Genomic DNA, 17,108 nt, shown 5'->3' with positions numbered 1-17,108 from the left:
CATGTGTAGACTAATAGCTCTTTTCTTTATCTCAAAAACCACGTGCTTTTCCGTCGGTCAATCAAGATCAATGGCATTAAAAAGTGAGTTCAATTTTCCAAATGTAAAACTTAGGTTTTCAAGAAAAATTAAATAAATGGAGTAAAAATCACTTTGGAAACACAAATAATAACCAATTTAATATATACAGAGCAGCTCGTACGTTTCGAATACCAGCCACGCGTTTCTTCCGAATGTTCCATCGATCAATCACAATTAGCCGTATAAAAGTAGTTTCAATTTTCCAATCGTAAAACTTGGATTTTGAAAAAACTGAATGAAATGGAAAATATAGATAATAAGTAGGACTCGGCGCTTGCTAAAGCTGATTGTGAGCGTGACAATGTTTAACGATCGTCTTTTCGTATCTTGTAGATGTTTATGCGTGTGCTTAGGGGCTCTTATACAAAGTGTGTCAGAGCGAACTGATTGCGGAGCAATAAATCACCGACGGTTAACTTGCAGAATACGCTTAAAGCTCGAATCTCTCTACTAGTCACGCCAGTGTAAACAGTTCTCGCGCCAGCAGGCCAATAATTATACTTTCAGTGAGTAAAATCCGCGACATTGAACCATATCATTGAAGGCTGGCGCAACGTGGACTGCAGTTACAAATTTTACGTGCATAGAAAAAGATTGACTGTCAATGAAAAACAGAAGAAAATTGGCTGTAAATGAAAACACGAGCGATTAGAGCGTGTTGGAAATACCAAATCAAAGATTGTACGTGCTTCGAACTTTACGAGTATAATATGATAGTTTTGTCAATATTGAATAACGTTGATTTTCAATAATAAATCCGCGCGTTCCAAACTCGTGCTTTTCAAAGAAGCTTTCGCGCTTTTCCTTAAAAAAAAATCCTTCGATTCGTTAAATCGAAATTGTTCAGTGCAGCTATGGCAATGGTTCAGTTTTTAAGTGATTTTCGTTGTATTGTTGAGAGAAGCGAGTCGTGCAACTCGAGGATTGGGATGTAAATTTCGAGCGTGTCACGTCGAGCAGTATTTTCGTTTACGCGGAGCTTTTCAAGCGGTAATAATTCTCTTAATAAGGAGAAGGAGTCCTTCACGGCCTAACACGAGCTGAATATACAAACCTGAAGCAGTGTTTACATTTACGTTTCCCCCTTCTCGACATTCGCGCAGTTACAAATCAAAGTCAGTCCCTGAAATTGGAGCATCTTAACGTTCGACCTTGCATCGAGATCTCCGCCGCCGGAGCCTGAATTCTCGTCGGTTGCAGCCTGCACAAGGCACAAGCCTTGATCGCCACCCCCGTAAAAGTCTCCTTGCCCCAGACTGCTAAGGTACGTTCTCGAACATCGTCTCTTCATGGTCCAATAAAAGAAGGAGAGGGAAAAATGTTTGAAAGCTGAAATACGACGCTCCTTTTCTCTTCACACGTGAGATACTTGTGCAACGATCGACCTGTTGACGGAGGATTCCCCACTTTTCGTCAATGTTTACCCTTGACAAATATTTTTACAGCTACCTAATGCGTGTACCTGTATTGATTTTGAGTGTCAACAGTCATTGGCGCGTTATTGTTCTTACGGAATTGAAAAAAACAGCTTAATTAGGCGTTAGTAATTCCTCGCAAAATTTGCAGTCACGCCTGATTGCCTCTTTTTGAAATGTCTACAAAATAGGCTTATCACTCTGATGTCAGAACAAATATCCAAATTTTCTCATCGCTTCTACCTCTGCTCTTCCTATCTCTCTCTCTCTCTCTCTCTCTCTCTCTCTTAGACGGTTACACATCAATGATAATGTTTTCGTGTGACGTCTTTCTTACCCATCTGCTATCAAAAGTGGCTTAATTCACTGACGCACGATTTCTCTCTTTGTAATTTTATACCAATAAGACCACCAAAAATTTATGCCACGCTTCGCTATAATTAACACAGCTTTTCGACTCTACCTTGTATCCCAGCTGATCAATACGAACCTTCATTTTCCTATTTTAACAACTCAGTGTAATATTGTGTTCTTGCAAGACGAAGGTTGATATTGAATTATAATTGTTATTGTGGTAATTCAAAGTCTGGCTGTTTCAGAGGGATACAATGAAATCACTTGCCTCGAGCTGAAACATTCGCACAATTCTCATTGTATTCCCATTGTAAAAAAAGCTGAGTCTCATTTTCTGGCACGTGAGCTTTGATCCTACTCACGTCAGAGCATTTTGCTTCCAAAACTAATAATCGTAAATATATCAAGGAGTATCCTTATTAACCACGCAACAAAGTATTATCCAAAAGAGACGATAGTGTAAAGTCGTGTAAAGTCGTGTAAATTATTTGCCAGTCATTCAAAAGGTGTCAAGGTGCATGTAAGTACAGTTATGATGAGAGGTGAGTTGAGAAAATAATTCGTATAGCATTAATCAATTTGCCTAAATCGAAAATTATTCTAAGGTTGGCTGTTTTACTCCTTCCAAAAATCATTCGGTCTGCGCAGGTGTTTTGGTGAACTGACAGAACACGTTCTTCTCTTTAAAATCTCCTTGTACGCTACACGTGGCGGATCACTCGTATATCATTTACACCCAGATACACGTTTCATTGTGAATCACTGGAGAATTTCTGCATTGTCAATGCTGTGTTACTGTCTCGACCGAAGGATTTTATTTGCAAATATAAAAGAATAAAGTCATCATGCCGGGTGGTTTGTTTGCTTTTGGAATCAGAAGGCTTCGTGGGAGGATTATGGTTTGTTGTTGACTCCCCAGGCGTGACGTGACACAACGCAACGTATGATGCATGCTTGTCGTGTCGTCACAGCTTCCCTCAGATAAGCTGTACCCAAACAACTGCACCTCCATTAAACCTTGCTTATTCCTATCTTTCGTAAGTAAACTCATCGTCTCATGGGATTATACGAAAACAAGATTGTCACGCGTTGCATCATATTGCTGTAGATTCCAGCTTTCTAAATTCTCTTTCTCCAAAAAAAAAAATATTAAACAATATCACGAAGCGAAACGACATTAAACTAAAAACACTGATGTTATAGCCACGATCGATCGTGAAACTTTGCGATGATCATATCGAAATATTATTGAGTTAATAAAAGTTAATCCGAAAATGAGGGGTCTTTGGGCTGAACACCGCTCGCTCGTTCAATTTTCCGAATTAGTGTAATTTTATAATAAGTATAGTCGAGCAATTGTAACGTTGGGAAATTTCCAGAAAATCACTGTCGACAACGCAATACGAAAGAACTGCTGTTATCGAACGAAGCATCAAACTACAAGCTGGACAATACACGATCATACATTATCGTGATACGCAGTGTCATTGTCATCCGTTCTCAGCTTCGCCAGCAAAAACCTGTCAATTTACAAAGAATACAATTACACCATTGATAAAGAATCGATTTTGTGCTCGTGTATCGATAATTGCAAAGTCGTCTTGCTCTCCATTGAAAAATATTTGAAAAAATTGATGGGGAAATTGGAAGATTTAGGATCTTGAAGGATATATACCTCGAGGAACATGGTATAGATCACAAACGGTGTGACGTTAAATCATAACTATAGTTGGTAAGCCACAACTGTCGCGCCTAAAACTTATGTAAAATCCCATCCAGTTTAAACGGGTGTAAGCACATCACGTATAGAATTATACCTACATCCACGTAACGCATTATGCTTCTTTGACTGTGTGGAAGACTCGGGAAACCCGGTGCATATGGGAGATACTAAAAAACTTTATTATACAATTATTGTAGAAAAATTTAACTTGCTTTTCCATCGAGTCTCCAACTTTCTCCCCCTCTCTCCCTTTATATCTTTCTCTTCTAGCGTCTCACTAATACATTCGCGTAATTGTAAGAAGACCCACGCTTTACGCGAATGCCTCGTGGGTGAACCAGCAGCGAGAGGCAATCACCGTAACTTACAAAAACGATACTCGCGACTGGTTCAGAAATATCGAAAGGATCCGCTTTCACGCTTTATTCACTATAATGCTTTTACTCGTCCTTCTCCCGTCAGATTTGAAAACTTCCACGCACAAATTTTCTCATTATTCGACGATCCTTGAATGAGCGTCCTCTTCACGAATAATTATGTTAAATGAATTTGTTTCTTTTCTTTGGTTGACATAGAAGCGAGGGAGGAGTCTATTCTACGATAACTAGCTAGATTTTTCGTGGAATCCGATTAGTGGGTCGGCGACTTCCGGTTTTCGGCAGTTTCGGAAAGAGCGCATCTCTCCGTGACGAGGGGGTGGGGGAAGCCTCCTGTCGCTCGACTAGTGCCGTCTTTCGTATCTTTGACGTCACGCGCCACTGAATACTCAAGTATATACCGTCGCTCGTCACAGGACTCTCCGAGTCTCGGCGTAAACGCGATCAGTGCTGCACTGGGAGGGAAACACTGCAAAGTCCCGTGATCAATTACAGCGGGCAGCCACGTGCCCGTTGCGCTTCAATTTCTATCACCGAGCGTCTCATTATTAAAACGTTCGTAAATTGGTGCTGCGCATCGTCGATCAGTGAATTATCTATCAGTGAATCGTGGATCTTTTATTTCTTGCAAATCTACAAACGGTAGAATTTTATCTTTATTCTAATGCATTATATATAAGAAAAACATTTTTTTGGTTCATATAAGCATTGCTTGGAATACTTTCATTGAAATGTATACTTGAGTTTAATGAGTATTTATTTGATATTACTATGAAATTAATTTCATGAATTAAATTTTAGTTGATTCAAGTAATATATTTGTTGATTAGATTTATAAGTCAGTTTTTGAACCAAGTATATATTTCAGTGGATACACTCTGTAAAAAATATTTTAATCTATGACCAATTTTCTCAGCAATGCTTTATATTACTATTAACATTATGATTATGATTATTCGCATAAAAAGTTACCACTCGATTTTCTCGCTAAATGTTTTGAAAAGCAAACAACAAACAGTATATAGTCTTATCGTTCAGCAAAATACTGCTAAACGGCTGTTCTCGTTTGACTAGCAATTTGACCGGTGAGATTTACAGTTTTGTAACAGCTAAATAAGCAATTCTCGATTGGGCCAATTATCGGTTAAAGCAAAAACCCAATTAAGGTTTTTAGAGCGATTTAGTCGCGTGTCACGTGAATCACGCGCTTTCTGGCAATCGAGGAAAGCTCCTTCGTATATATATATATATATATAAATCAACAGATATATAGGAAGGACGAAGGATCGATGAGGAGGAGGAGGTGTGCGTACGAGTGGAAAAGGAGGAATTGTATGGGCGAGGGGAAAAAGAAGCAAGGTCGTGGCTGGATGTTCGGAAGGTCGAGGAAGGAAAGGTACGAAACGGGAGAGGGGGCTGGGGCTTGGAGGAAAGATTGGAGCAAGTGCAAACAAAGTCGTCGGTGGTGGCAAAGGCGAAGTCGGCGGGGAAAAGGTGTGCGAGCGTTCTATTGGAGAGGGAGAGGGAGAGGTATCGTTTGGCGCGCGCAGAGAAAACGACGAACCCAAGTCGGCGAACCGAACGAGAACCGCTCACCGATTCCAAAGTCCGTCCGGCGAGTGGCAGGTTCAGTTGTCTCCGAACCCCCGAACAGTTCGGATGTAAATCTCAATAGCTCGTTTACACCGGCCAACGTATTTACAAGAGACATCTAGTCGTATTTCTTATATATACACATATATATACAAACTTTAGTCTAATTTCGACTCTCGAGGAATCTCAACGAGAATAAAGAAGCTTCTGTGCCTCGCGTCGCGTCAATCGTGCATGCCTTACCCACTTGTGCTTTTTCCCCTTAAAATACCTATCCGTCTCTATACGGCACTTTGACAACTTTACCTGCAAACACGGCCCTCAGCCTCTGGCCGGCTCGAGAACGGACGAGTTTCTCTCGACGGCGATACGTCGATCCGTTAAAACGTGAGTAAGCTTAACCTTCTTTTTCTACGTAATCCTTCGGTCTTCTCCACTTACTCCAGCGAACACTGTTTTTACTTGGACCGACGTCATTCGACACGATTTTATCTCTCCGCGAACAGTATTTATAATAAAGAAGAAAAGTCTGCGGATCTTGGGGTTTGCTAATCAATATTGACAATTAGTGTTTTTTTAATCATTATATTCTCTCGGTTCAGTGGAGAAGGTAACATAATATGGGGGAGTTTAAAAAATAATACGTAGGGTTGAACGTACTTGTAGAGTAGAGTAAGGCTAGCGGACGAAGCTATATTACGAATCTTTACTTGTTTTAGACTTCGATCGCGTTAATAGCAACTCTCTACCACTCCGATTCCCCCTGTCGATTTTCATCAATATATGGCTATTCCGTTGTGACACATTTCACTGGAATCCTATGCACTAGTTGTTATCACACTCTGTGCAGCTGCAGCTTTGTGTTCAAGTGATTTTTCTTTCTTGTATCGATCGGGTTACTCGATCAAACTACTCTTTTCGCACGGGGAATATTCTATTGTTTTGTTTTATTACCGAGACTCGATTATAACGACAGAGGAAAATTCCGAGTAGTTGCTGCGACGTTTCGGATTCCTATTGGGAAATCGGTCCAATATACACCGGGCAGATGATTGTAGGTCCTGTAAAAGTGCCAGATTTCTAATTGTTATTCGCAGATTCTCGGGCAGCCAGCCATAAACATATATCGCAAGGCGATCTTAAAAGTCTCGCAGTCGAGACATTCGCAGTTGTTGCTGTACGTTCACGTATAAATCAGCTGTATGTGTGCTGGCTATCGCATTAATGCTACTAAGCACACCACTGATTCCATTATTCTATAGCGTACGATCTCGCTCGCTTATCTGCAGCCTTAGACGGCCAATCAGTGTTTTGTAATTGCAAGAGAACTCATGAAGTATAAACTTCCCCCCCCCCCCTAACCTAGTTTCACCCTTTTATAAACATAAAAGCTCTCCCAAAAAATTTTCGTCACAATTATTTATATGAATTTTCTTTCATCGATTCGTCTCACGCTTCGCAACCTGAATTATTCAACGAGGAATTTAACGATTGATTCGTGCGGTTTAATAATATAGGATCGATCGAACTGCATGGATTTTGTTAAATAAAAATATAGTTAAGAGAAGTTTATATCAAGTTTAAGCGAAGTGGTTCGTCCAGAAATTTATTTATTTCCTGTAATCTCGAAGGAGATTTAATGCGCGGCTGCTGTTGCGATATGATGTAACGAGAGAGGGGGGGGGGGGGGGGGGGAAGGTGCGCAAAATTACGAGAGCGCCTAATGATTCGGTAATGCGCGGAGGGGTATCACGCGGAATTAGAATTTCTAGCTTCGGGGGGTACACAGGAGTATGCGCACGTGCGACTATCGTACGTGCATTCTTCCTGTTTTCCAGTGAACACGTACCGCGCGATTACCAATGTTCAGATTTTTCAACTTGCCATTCACTCAAAACGTTTCCTGACACTGAATAATGGCTTTCCTTTCTTTTCCTCTGATATATGTAATTGCGCTCGTTTAAAACACCTCGGCCGAACCAACCACGCGATATGCAGCAGCGACTTCGCTATCTTAAAAAGTATTGCAATATACTCTTTACATTGTCTCCTCTTTTTCTTAGCCAACGGATAAACGGCAGAAAATCCACTGGATCGTCACGCGACAATTTTCTTCCACCACCCTCCCTTTTGCCTTCCGTTCACTTTCATTCGTCAATTGAAAATGGAAAAAAGATTATTAAAAAAATATCGCATTGTCTTTTATTATTATCCACGCGAAGCACGTATTACTTCCGGGTTTTATGCTCGAAAAAATGATGATGTAATTTGATTACACATTGAGAGTCGTTGCCGGTGGTGCACTATTATAAAAACCAGTCGAGCATCCGCAATCAGTGTGTAATGAGCAAATTTTCGACAAGTCGTTTAACATTGAACGAGTGACTTTTGCAAAAGTTACGGGATTCGCGAGGAAGAAATCCGGTAGATTCGAGTGTCATCCGCCAATCATACGAATGACCCAGTGTTGCAAGAGAGTGGTAAGAGGATCGTCGCGACGAGACGTTACGTGTTTCGCAGAGTTGACAATCGAGCCGCGTACTTCTAGCCAGATTGTGTCGCACGATTCGATTGTTGCGTCAATTTCCATTATCGAATAATCGACGGGGTGGCTGTATAGGCGAAGAAAGAGGGGGAGCGGTCGTTGCACCGCAACGTCCGAAACTTTTTAACATGACCTGCGTAAACGCGATGACGTACCTTCCCACCAGATTCCTTACGAAATGCTTGAAACTGAGAGAGTTATGATCGTTGGGTGAAGAAACTTTCTAAATCAGCGATATATGGGCGCAGGTGGCACTATATAGCGTACATGCACGAGGCACACGATCCTCGCAACTAAATTCACAAATTTCAAATGGATTCTCTGTGCCAAAGAATCAACGTTTGGACAGCGAGAGAGTTTCGACGAATTATTTTATCTTTGTGTATATGTATAATACTTGGTATATATACTATATGTATATATATATATATTGTATACTGTACACGCGTGATGCGTAAGCGCCAATATATTATCGAAGTAAGGGGCGAATGTGTTTACATATTAATAACACGAGAAACGTAGGCATAATACTCTCGTATACGAGTCCAAGCATTTTCTGTAATATTACACCGGCATCGAATAAAATCGATTGATAAATTGCTGAGAAGAAAGATATAGTGTAACTCTGCAGTAATCTTCCTTCGCGAAGAACTGAAAAAATAGATTTATTATTCGATCGGATAGAAATTTTAGCAAAAATATGTTAATTCGCAGCGGAGAAAGTATTTGCTTTACATAAATACGTGCAAAATATGCCGAAATTTATACTCACTCGCATGTCAGATTAATCGCTCTCGAGTCTAATAATTTTACAGAATTTATATATTATTTTTGGTTTTGATACAGTAAAATGTAATACTTCCTGTCAATTGAGGATTCTAAGATTTATTTAAATAAGATTGTTCCATAGTCCCATAGATAAACATTCAGGGTTTTCTTTTTTCTGAGAAAGCGGCGCGATGAGTATACTTCCTCTTTTCCTTTATCTCTCGAGTTGAAACTTGGTCTAATTTGATAAGCGGAATGAAATGCGCCAACGAAGCTGAGTCGATCTATATGCGTGTGTTGATAATCGTAGCACGTATAGGCTCTACGCTATATAGCTATATATAGTTTTACCAACGGCGCTATTCTATAGTATGGTCGACGAGAAAACTCATTAAGTTAATGAAAATTTCGATCAACTACAAAAAAAAAAACTGTTTTTCACGACTCATCAGATGCTCCGAAATAGAATATCGTGGAAATCTTTTAATTGGAATACTTTCATCAAACTAGCAACAAATTTCCAAATCAGATTATGGCATTATCCTAAGCTTTTTATCTAAAGTACCGTCCACAGTTTTAATCCCATTACACTTAATAAGCATAACGATCGACGAATGTTTATAAGAGTCTCGATTTCACGAATGATAAACGGACCTTGAAATAAGGATCGAGGTATAGACGAAGATGTGTGAAAAAGTCGTTCAATATGATAAATTTAGAGAAGAAAAGAGGAGGATTAATAAGCAACGGTACTATGCATGATAAATGTGGTATTATAGTAATTTATTACCTGTTACAAAATTACTCACGATGTTATCTGCTGGATAATACCATTAATACCGTAACGGCGCTATGTTACCTGGCTGTTTTTCTAAAATAAGCCAAGGTCCGATTATTCCATTTCAAACGATTCCCTTGTACTTGATTAATATTATTTCTCGCACACAAAAGGAGCCATAATTGCGAGCCGTTGAATTTCAATAGAATATATGGTCGGCTCTTGTTACAATATTGCGAAATACTAAATAGAAGGGTTAATGGCACCGGTTTGACGTAAGACCATTCCAACGAGATATTCAATTCGCAGATTTTATGCCCAATCCCTCCTTTTTACCTTTTTCGCCAATCTGCCTCTACACGAAACCTGTTTCAGCTGGTTGTGCTTCCTCGAGAAGTGCAATCATTTATGTACATTATGTCCTATCCTTTTAACGGAAGAATTCAAGGGAGACAATTGACGGGGGATCGAGTAACCGCGAGAATACGCAGAGTATATCTGCTTCCCATTCGATTGAATCAACAGGATTTAAACCCAGCTGATACAACAATCTGAAATAATATCCAATACTTATTGTCATCCTTTTTTCGCCATAGTATAATTAAATTTAAAATATTTTTAAAGCTTGACAGTCAAGTACCTCATCCAACAAAACTACAGTTTTTTGCCTGACGTTTGGGAAATCACACAAATTACACGATGGAAACTCGACAGGCGACAAGAAAATTTTGCTTTGTTTCCTTTTTTCTAAACTTCCACGAATATAAACTATTTCTGTTAAGACTCGTTTACCTTGTGGTCTTTTAACGCTTGACAGTCAAGGACCTCGTCTGACAAAAATACACCCTTTTACCTGTCATCTGGAGGAAATTGTAAAAAAATATACAATGGAAATTCGACAGGTGCCAAGAAAATTTTCCTTTGTTTCCTTTTTTTTAAACTTCCATAAATACAAAACTGCTTTATCAAGGCTTGTGTGTATCTCGTGGCCTAGATTTGTCCCAATTCTACCTTCATCAAGGATGGATGACACTCCTTCGCAGGTCGAAATCAATTTCGGTAAATTACCCTCGAACGATGCTGCACTCTGAACTTTCGAAATTTATCCTTGGAATTTCTGACGTACAAATTGACAATTCGCTTAAAATCCATTTTCAGCAGATCTCGTTTGTTTCTCTTACATGCCCGCCTGAATAATTGCGAAAAAACATCATACATGTTTATGTTTCTTGCTATATATTGTTTCTGTGAGCCAATTGAAATGCTGAGTCAGATTGGGAAACGAGACAGGTTGGAGAAAAAAAGAATTAATTCCCGCGTGTACATATATATATCTACATTCACTATATACAATTCAATAATTGTGAACGCGTTGTATCGTTGGGTCACTTGACACCTAAATAGAGATCCCGTTAACCTCGCCCGATCCAGGCGATCTTGGCGATCTGGTGCTAGCGGAGATTTCTGGTTTTTCAATCAATTATTACCGCGAGAAATTTTTAGACGAATGACCCTCAAAACATTTGGCTTTTCATTTATAGAAATAATACGACGACAGTTATAGGATACGAGTTCTCTATTATTCTCTGCAACTACGATTCTAATGACCCTGCGCAGTAAGGCACCTTAAAAACGCACATCTCAATTTTTTAATCTAATCAAAAGAAAATAGGAAATATACCGAAACTGTATCTACCACATGGAAGGAAGCTGATTTACTTTGAAATTAAATTAGTATTGTTTAAAGTGGCGCGTCGAGTCTATAATTTGCACGGATTTTCCGTTCCATGCCTATTATTCGTTCGCGTCACAAACATATCTATGCGATCGGGTAATTCGTCACTCGTGAATTACGCAATAACTCGCCCACGAGATTTTCCTAATGAAAATCTGCAGTGTTGACGTAACTGATTCCTAACGATGCACGAGATAAACGATTTAGCTTCTATGGGGTCATTAATTTACGAGGAGCATCGCGAATCATTAATATAATTTGGTTATTCTTTCTCTATCCAACAAAATTTACACATTTCTGTAGCACCCATTTTATCGATTCCCTTCGTACATTCTTGTGTATATATGGTTTCGAGCTATTTCTATACGAAAAACTTTCCACTCCTGGAAAGCGATTAACGAAGTTGGGATGGAAAAACAAGATAAAAGGAGTCCCCTGGTACACTTTTACCGTGGCGTACATAAGTGATAATAGTACAGTACGCGCGTTACCTTTAACCGGATCGTCAAAGTATAAATCAACTACCACAAATTACTCCTTTAATGCACATCTTAATATTAGATGCAAACACAATTTTCAAACATAATTGGATAATGATGCAATTTGAAAATTAATGGCAACTACACCGCACGCGCAATTCGCTTCTGGCACAAATATTTTCCTTTATTCTTTCGCAAGCCTAAGACGATTCTGCGCAGTGATTCTTCTCGTTATTTCTTAATTATTTTTTTATCGCCAATTAATAATGAACTATACGAACAAATTTCGCGAAAATTGCAATAGTTTGAAGAAATGCGGTATAATTATTTTCTATATATGAAAAAAGAATCTATCGTGATCAAGTGTTGACCGTAGCATTGTTTTTTCTCTTTCTGAAATACAATAAGTTTTCTTGACCCGGAAGTTCTTCGATCGTAGATATACACCGCCATGCTAGAAAACGTAGTGCGCCTTTATCTTTCTCGGTTGATTGCTGAGAATTTTCCGAGTGACCTTTCGATCATTCAATCGTAGTGTTATTAACTGTCAAATTTTAATTCCATCATTTCGAAAATTAATTTTGAGTGACTTACGAAAAATTTCTAATGCCTCGACCGTACTTCACCGGAAGTTCTTGGATCATAATATAACCACTACAGAAGACTTAATTGGACTTTATTTTTCTCTATTAATAGCAGAGAATTTTCCAAGCAACTTCTTCAATTGCTCTACCGAAACGTTATCGAATTAAAAAAAATGTTATCCTATAAATATATTTCGAAGTTGAGTTTTGAGAGACTTTTGAAAAAATCTTAATGCATCGTGATCGTTAAAAACATGAAAAAAAAAATCCTATAGAATATCGTCCAAAAATTCGTTACAAGCCTCAATTTATTGATGGTTCATTGATTTGAGTTTTGCACGGATGAACTTGCAAAGCACCTATAAGCTGTGGCTTTAGTTACGCAACACATCGTAATTATTCGTGTTTCTCGCTTTTCCTTCTTCCACTCGTCACCACTTTTACGTATTGTGAAGCAGCAAAACAACCGATATGTAAAAACAGAAGACGTAAATTACACTAATGGGAAATTTCATCGGTCACACGCAATGCTAAAGCTCCCTAGTTTCGTACATCCTCTATTGTGATTATCGCTAAAAATAGACTCCACCCTACTCTCCCAAGGGCAAAAGGCTAACAAATATATACGTGGCGAGCCCACACATTAGCTTTTAATTATATTAGAATTGCCTCCAGTGCATACTCTTGTTTACAAAGAGTCTGAAAAGCCTGCTGTAATCAGGTGAAAATCTTAACTATGATGATGATTTAATAGTTTTTTTTTGGGACGAGCGGGGTGTATTAAAAATTGGATATTTAATTCCTTTACACACATGGAGTATAGGAATGTAGAGTCACAAATGAATAATATTTACGTGAGCATCGTTGTCCCACTATACTAATATACGTATACACAAGAGAATGCTCGGTTGATTTGAATGACTAATTACGGTTATGACTAATTTATTATAATTGTTGCACGACGAGTGTTTGATGGTACCTGAACGAATTCAAGGTTAGTAAGGGAATGATGGACAAAGAGCAGAGAGAATATAATCGATAATCTCGAAGCGATTGACCGAGACATAAAAAAAGGAGTAAGGTATACGAGAATAGGAAGACCTGCGGATCGAAATAGATAAGTATAGTGAGGTAAGTTGCGGGTTGGAAGGGAGAGTATAGTAGAGATAGTTTGAGATGGGAGTGGTCGTCGTGTATAGTCGAGCAACGTTTAATTATGATGCACGGCGCGACACGTGTCACGGCGCAGCACGCTCGATCACGCACTCACATCGATTACATCGACGACAAACGAATTTACAAACGCCCTCGCCGTACGTGCCTCGCAGAATTCCATCAAGGAAATTTCGGAAAACAGGGTGAAATCGCCCATTGTTATGCTGCTGGCTCATCTTTCTTCGCGATGCTCGCTTTTTTCCTCCCCCCTTACACTTTCACAGCTTTTAAAAAAACCAAGAAACTCTCATTTTCCATTCAGAAAATACAGAGTTACATGACGCTTCTAGATTTTACTCCAATTCCATCTCTGATACAACGATACAAAAATGATTTGATTTAAAAGTAATTATTTATTTAGTACTGATGAAATTTAATGAAATAGATTAAAATTAAGTATTATCGTTATAATAATTTTTATTCGATTTGATCAGTAATTTATTAAAAGAAACAAGATTTTTTGCGACTATTAGAATGAAAAGATTTTTCTATCAGTGTGAGCAAACTGGTGAATTATCCGAAAGAGGAAGAAAGGAACGAGAGTGTTAATTATAACTGTCCTAATCGAGTCGAGAGAGAGAGAAAGGAATTCGAATAACGGTGCAACGCTGTTGGCGGAATACTCGAGTGATTAATTCAAAGAAATTATCAGAGTGCAAACGTGCCGACGGTCACGAATTTGCATCGATTAGAGCGATCGGTACTCGACAAGTTTAGAGCAAAAAAAGACCAAGACGAGCATTTTCACATTCAATTTCTCCGGAGCCATTACTATTATTGTGATTATGGTCTGAGACACGGATCATAGCCGATAACATCCACGTGATATAGCTGATTTATTAATGAATAATGTAGATTGGTGCAATTTATACTTGCAGCTGCACTGCTTTATTACTCTTGTTACTCCCATGCGGTTCTTTCTAGTTTCTTTCACTGTTATCCTGTTCGAGTTGCATCAACTCTCGTCGAAACTGGTAAGAGCGAGATTCCATCAAATTTTCACCCTGCAGCGTCGTCAATCTCTCGAGTAACATCGACTAAATTATATCGCAGAGATACTACGAAGCTTCTGGAAATCTCTTGAGATGCATACATATGTACAGGAACGATCCACATGCCACCACAAATGATACGTATATACCATGAAACTTCTTAAATCTGCTATTAACCGTTGTGCAATTCTCTTATGCAACCAGTTCCGCCAACGAAGCGCACAGAAATTTTTACAGAGTACTGCAGAGTGATCCTGCATGTAATTAGTAGGATCCCTTTTCTCTCTCTCTCTTTCTCTCGCATCCACGCACTCAACTACTCTAGATTCAAAGATAACTCCCCAGGGACAAGGAGCTTTATTGAGTAATTATTTTTTTCCACGAATAAATATGTCATTTCCGATCATTATATTTTCTTCCGACGATGGTCTCAGTTCGATGATGTACACGAATCCAACGGACCGTGAAATTAATCCTTAGAGAGAATATATACTAGCTATATGATTCCTTTTCTGACAGAAACCATACACGTACAAATACAATATATTTCCGAGAAGAAGCGAGCTTCGTAAAAACAATTGCACGCAGTTTCAAAGCGTAAAATTCAATTATCTCGTTCCGAAGGAAAATTATGTACAGATTGAATTTTTCTTAGTTTTCGTCCAGCTCTATTATACAGAGCTCAATACTGTAAAGTAGTTGCGAATTTTGGAAAATGTTCGGGAAAACAAAATGTATATGAGATTTCGTCACGGAGAAAATGTGGCAAGGATTTGAAAATGGAGGAAATGTAGCGGGAAAATGATCGACGAGGGAAAGAAAATAATAGGTGCAGGCGAACGAACCCGAGGAGCGTTGGTAGAATCCAAATGAAAGGAAAAACTCGTTATTGACATTTTGATTTATGATCTGTGCATAAGCATAGTGAATTTATAGATGGATACTCATACTCTCCGTTGGTAGGAAGACGGGAATGACTGGCTCGTTGAGACCGGTGCAATACACGGCGTTAAGGCTATCGGCAAGGACGCCCGCATAATTTTATAGTTCGATTCGCGACTACCTACACGTATATACCTGCTTTATCTCTATACAGAATTTCCTCCCTCCCATATCTCTCTCTCTCTCTCTCTCTCTCTCTCTCTCTCTCTCTATCCTCGCTCCTACAAGGAAAAACTTTTGCTATCCCAGAGAGATACTTTCAATATTTGCATAAATATATATAGGATTAATAATAACCAATTAAATTTGCCCATTTGCCAATTCATCGTTTTTCATTTCTAGGAAATATTTAGCTTTACATTAAGGAACGCTTGCGGCTCTATGAATAATCAATCGAAGCTCATAAAATTATAGGAATTTCTCAGGATTTCTAGTCGTAAAATATAGACTGCTACCGTCCTTTTCCTTTTCTACTCGTGTTACGATCAGCTTCACGACATCGGCCATTCAAGGGTAGATTGCCCAATGTTCAACTTCTTTTAGGAATCACGCGAATTGCTAGTTTATTTTTTTCGTTAATTTATATATAAAGTCTTTAAAGTGCGAGAGAGAAAGAGAGATATATGTAAGGTCAGGAGTAGCAAGAGTGCGTCATTCGTCGGTATATATACATATATATATATATATATGTATATAATTTACGATCGTAAACTGATTGTTTCTTTCGGTTTATCAAGTCGTTTACCTTTGCCTTTAGCGATTTTGAGAAATCACAGATTTTCAGCAATATTAGCCAGAGATTTTCAAGGGTACGTTGCGCAACACGTCCAGTCAGCATGTGTATCAATAATTTAAGGTCAACGGCAAAAATTTCATTGACTCGTGATGAAGGAGGAACAACACCGTAAACGACGTGCCGTTGCAGATAAGTATCGGTCAAACGATTTTCGGATCTAACCGATTAAAACCGGCTTTTACCGACACACGACCAACGAACTCCCTTAATTCCACTTTAGACTTTGCATCACAGACTTCTATGGGAAAATTTATTTTTACTTATACACATTGTTATCTATAAATAGTGCAAGATCGTGTATATATATAATTTTATAATAATAATTATTTCTAATTATTCGACTCTATTTTCCTTTATAATTTTGTGTAATGACTAAATAACAGACTTTTATCCATCTCGTACGATTTATTCCTTTTTAATATTTTACATGCAGGTCTCGAGTGACTCGTATCTACTATCTTATATATAACTCAACCTGTACGAAAAACACGGTGCGACTATCGAGACTGTATATCACTTTTTCTGCCATGATAAAAATAATAGTAACTGCAAATCGGCAAAAACAAAACTATCAATGGATATTACATAATTAATATATACCTTCGAAAAAACTATTAATATTTTAATTCCATTCTACTTAAGAAAGGTTTTATTTTTACCGCAAAAACGATTAAACCATTCTGCAGCAATATGCATTTTGATTGAAAAAGCAGACGAGAAGTGGCTGATTA

The 17,108-nt window shown here is 38.5% G+C and overlaps 1 protein-coding gene across 4 annotated transcripts in view; it reads left to right on the top strand.

Moving 5' to 3' along the window:
- Positions 1-1,217: 1,217 nt before the first annotated feature.
- LOC136778912 (UNC93-like protein) overlaps positions 1,218-17,108 on the top strand; it is a 35,341-nt gene continuing 19,450 nt past the window's right edge. The window contains exon 1 of one of the 4 annotated variants that reach the window (XM_066736089.1): positions 1,218-1,345. The gene's annotated coding sequence lies outside the window, so the exon portion shown is untranslated. Of the gene's footprint in view, positions 1,346-4,395; positions 4,593-5,530; positions 5,931-7,912; positions 8,024-17,108 lie in introns of those variants that run through there. The other 3 variants (XM_066736088.1, XM_066736087.1, XM_066736090.1) reach the window with 3 other exon arrangements.

This window comes from Prorops nasuta, unplaced genomic scaffold (genome assembly GCF_024137725.1).
Source record: "Prorops nasuta isolate Cenicafe-Biocafe unplaced genomic scaffold, Cenicafe_Pnas_1.2 PNAS00015, whole genome shotgun sequence".
In the NCBI taxonomy this organism is placed as follows: Eukaryota; Metazoa; Arthropoda; class Insecta; order Hymenoptera; family Bethylidae; genus Prorops; species Prorops nasuta.
Note: the sequence above shows the minus strand (reverse complement) of the source record. Positions and strands in the feature narration are given on the sequence as shown.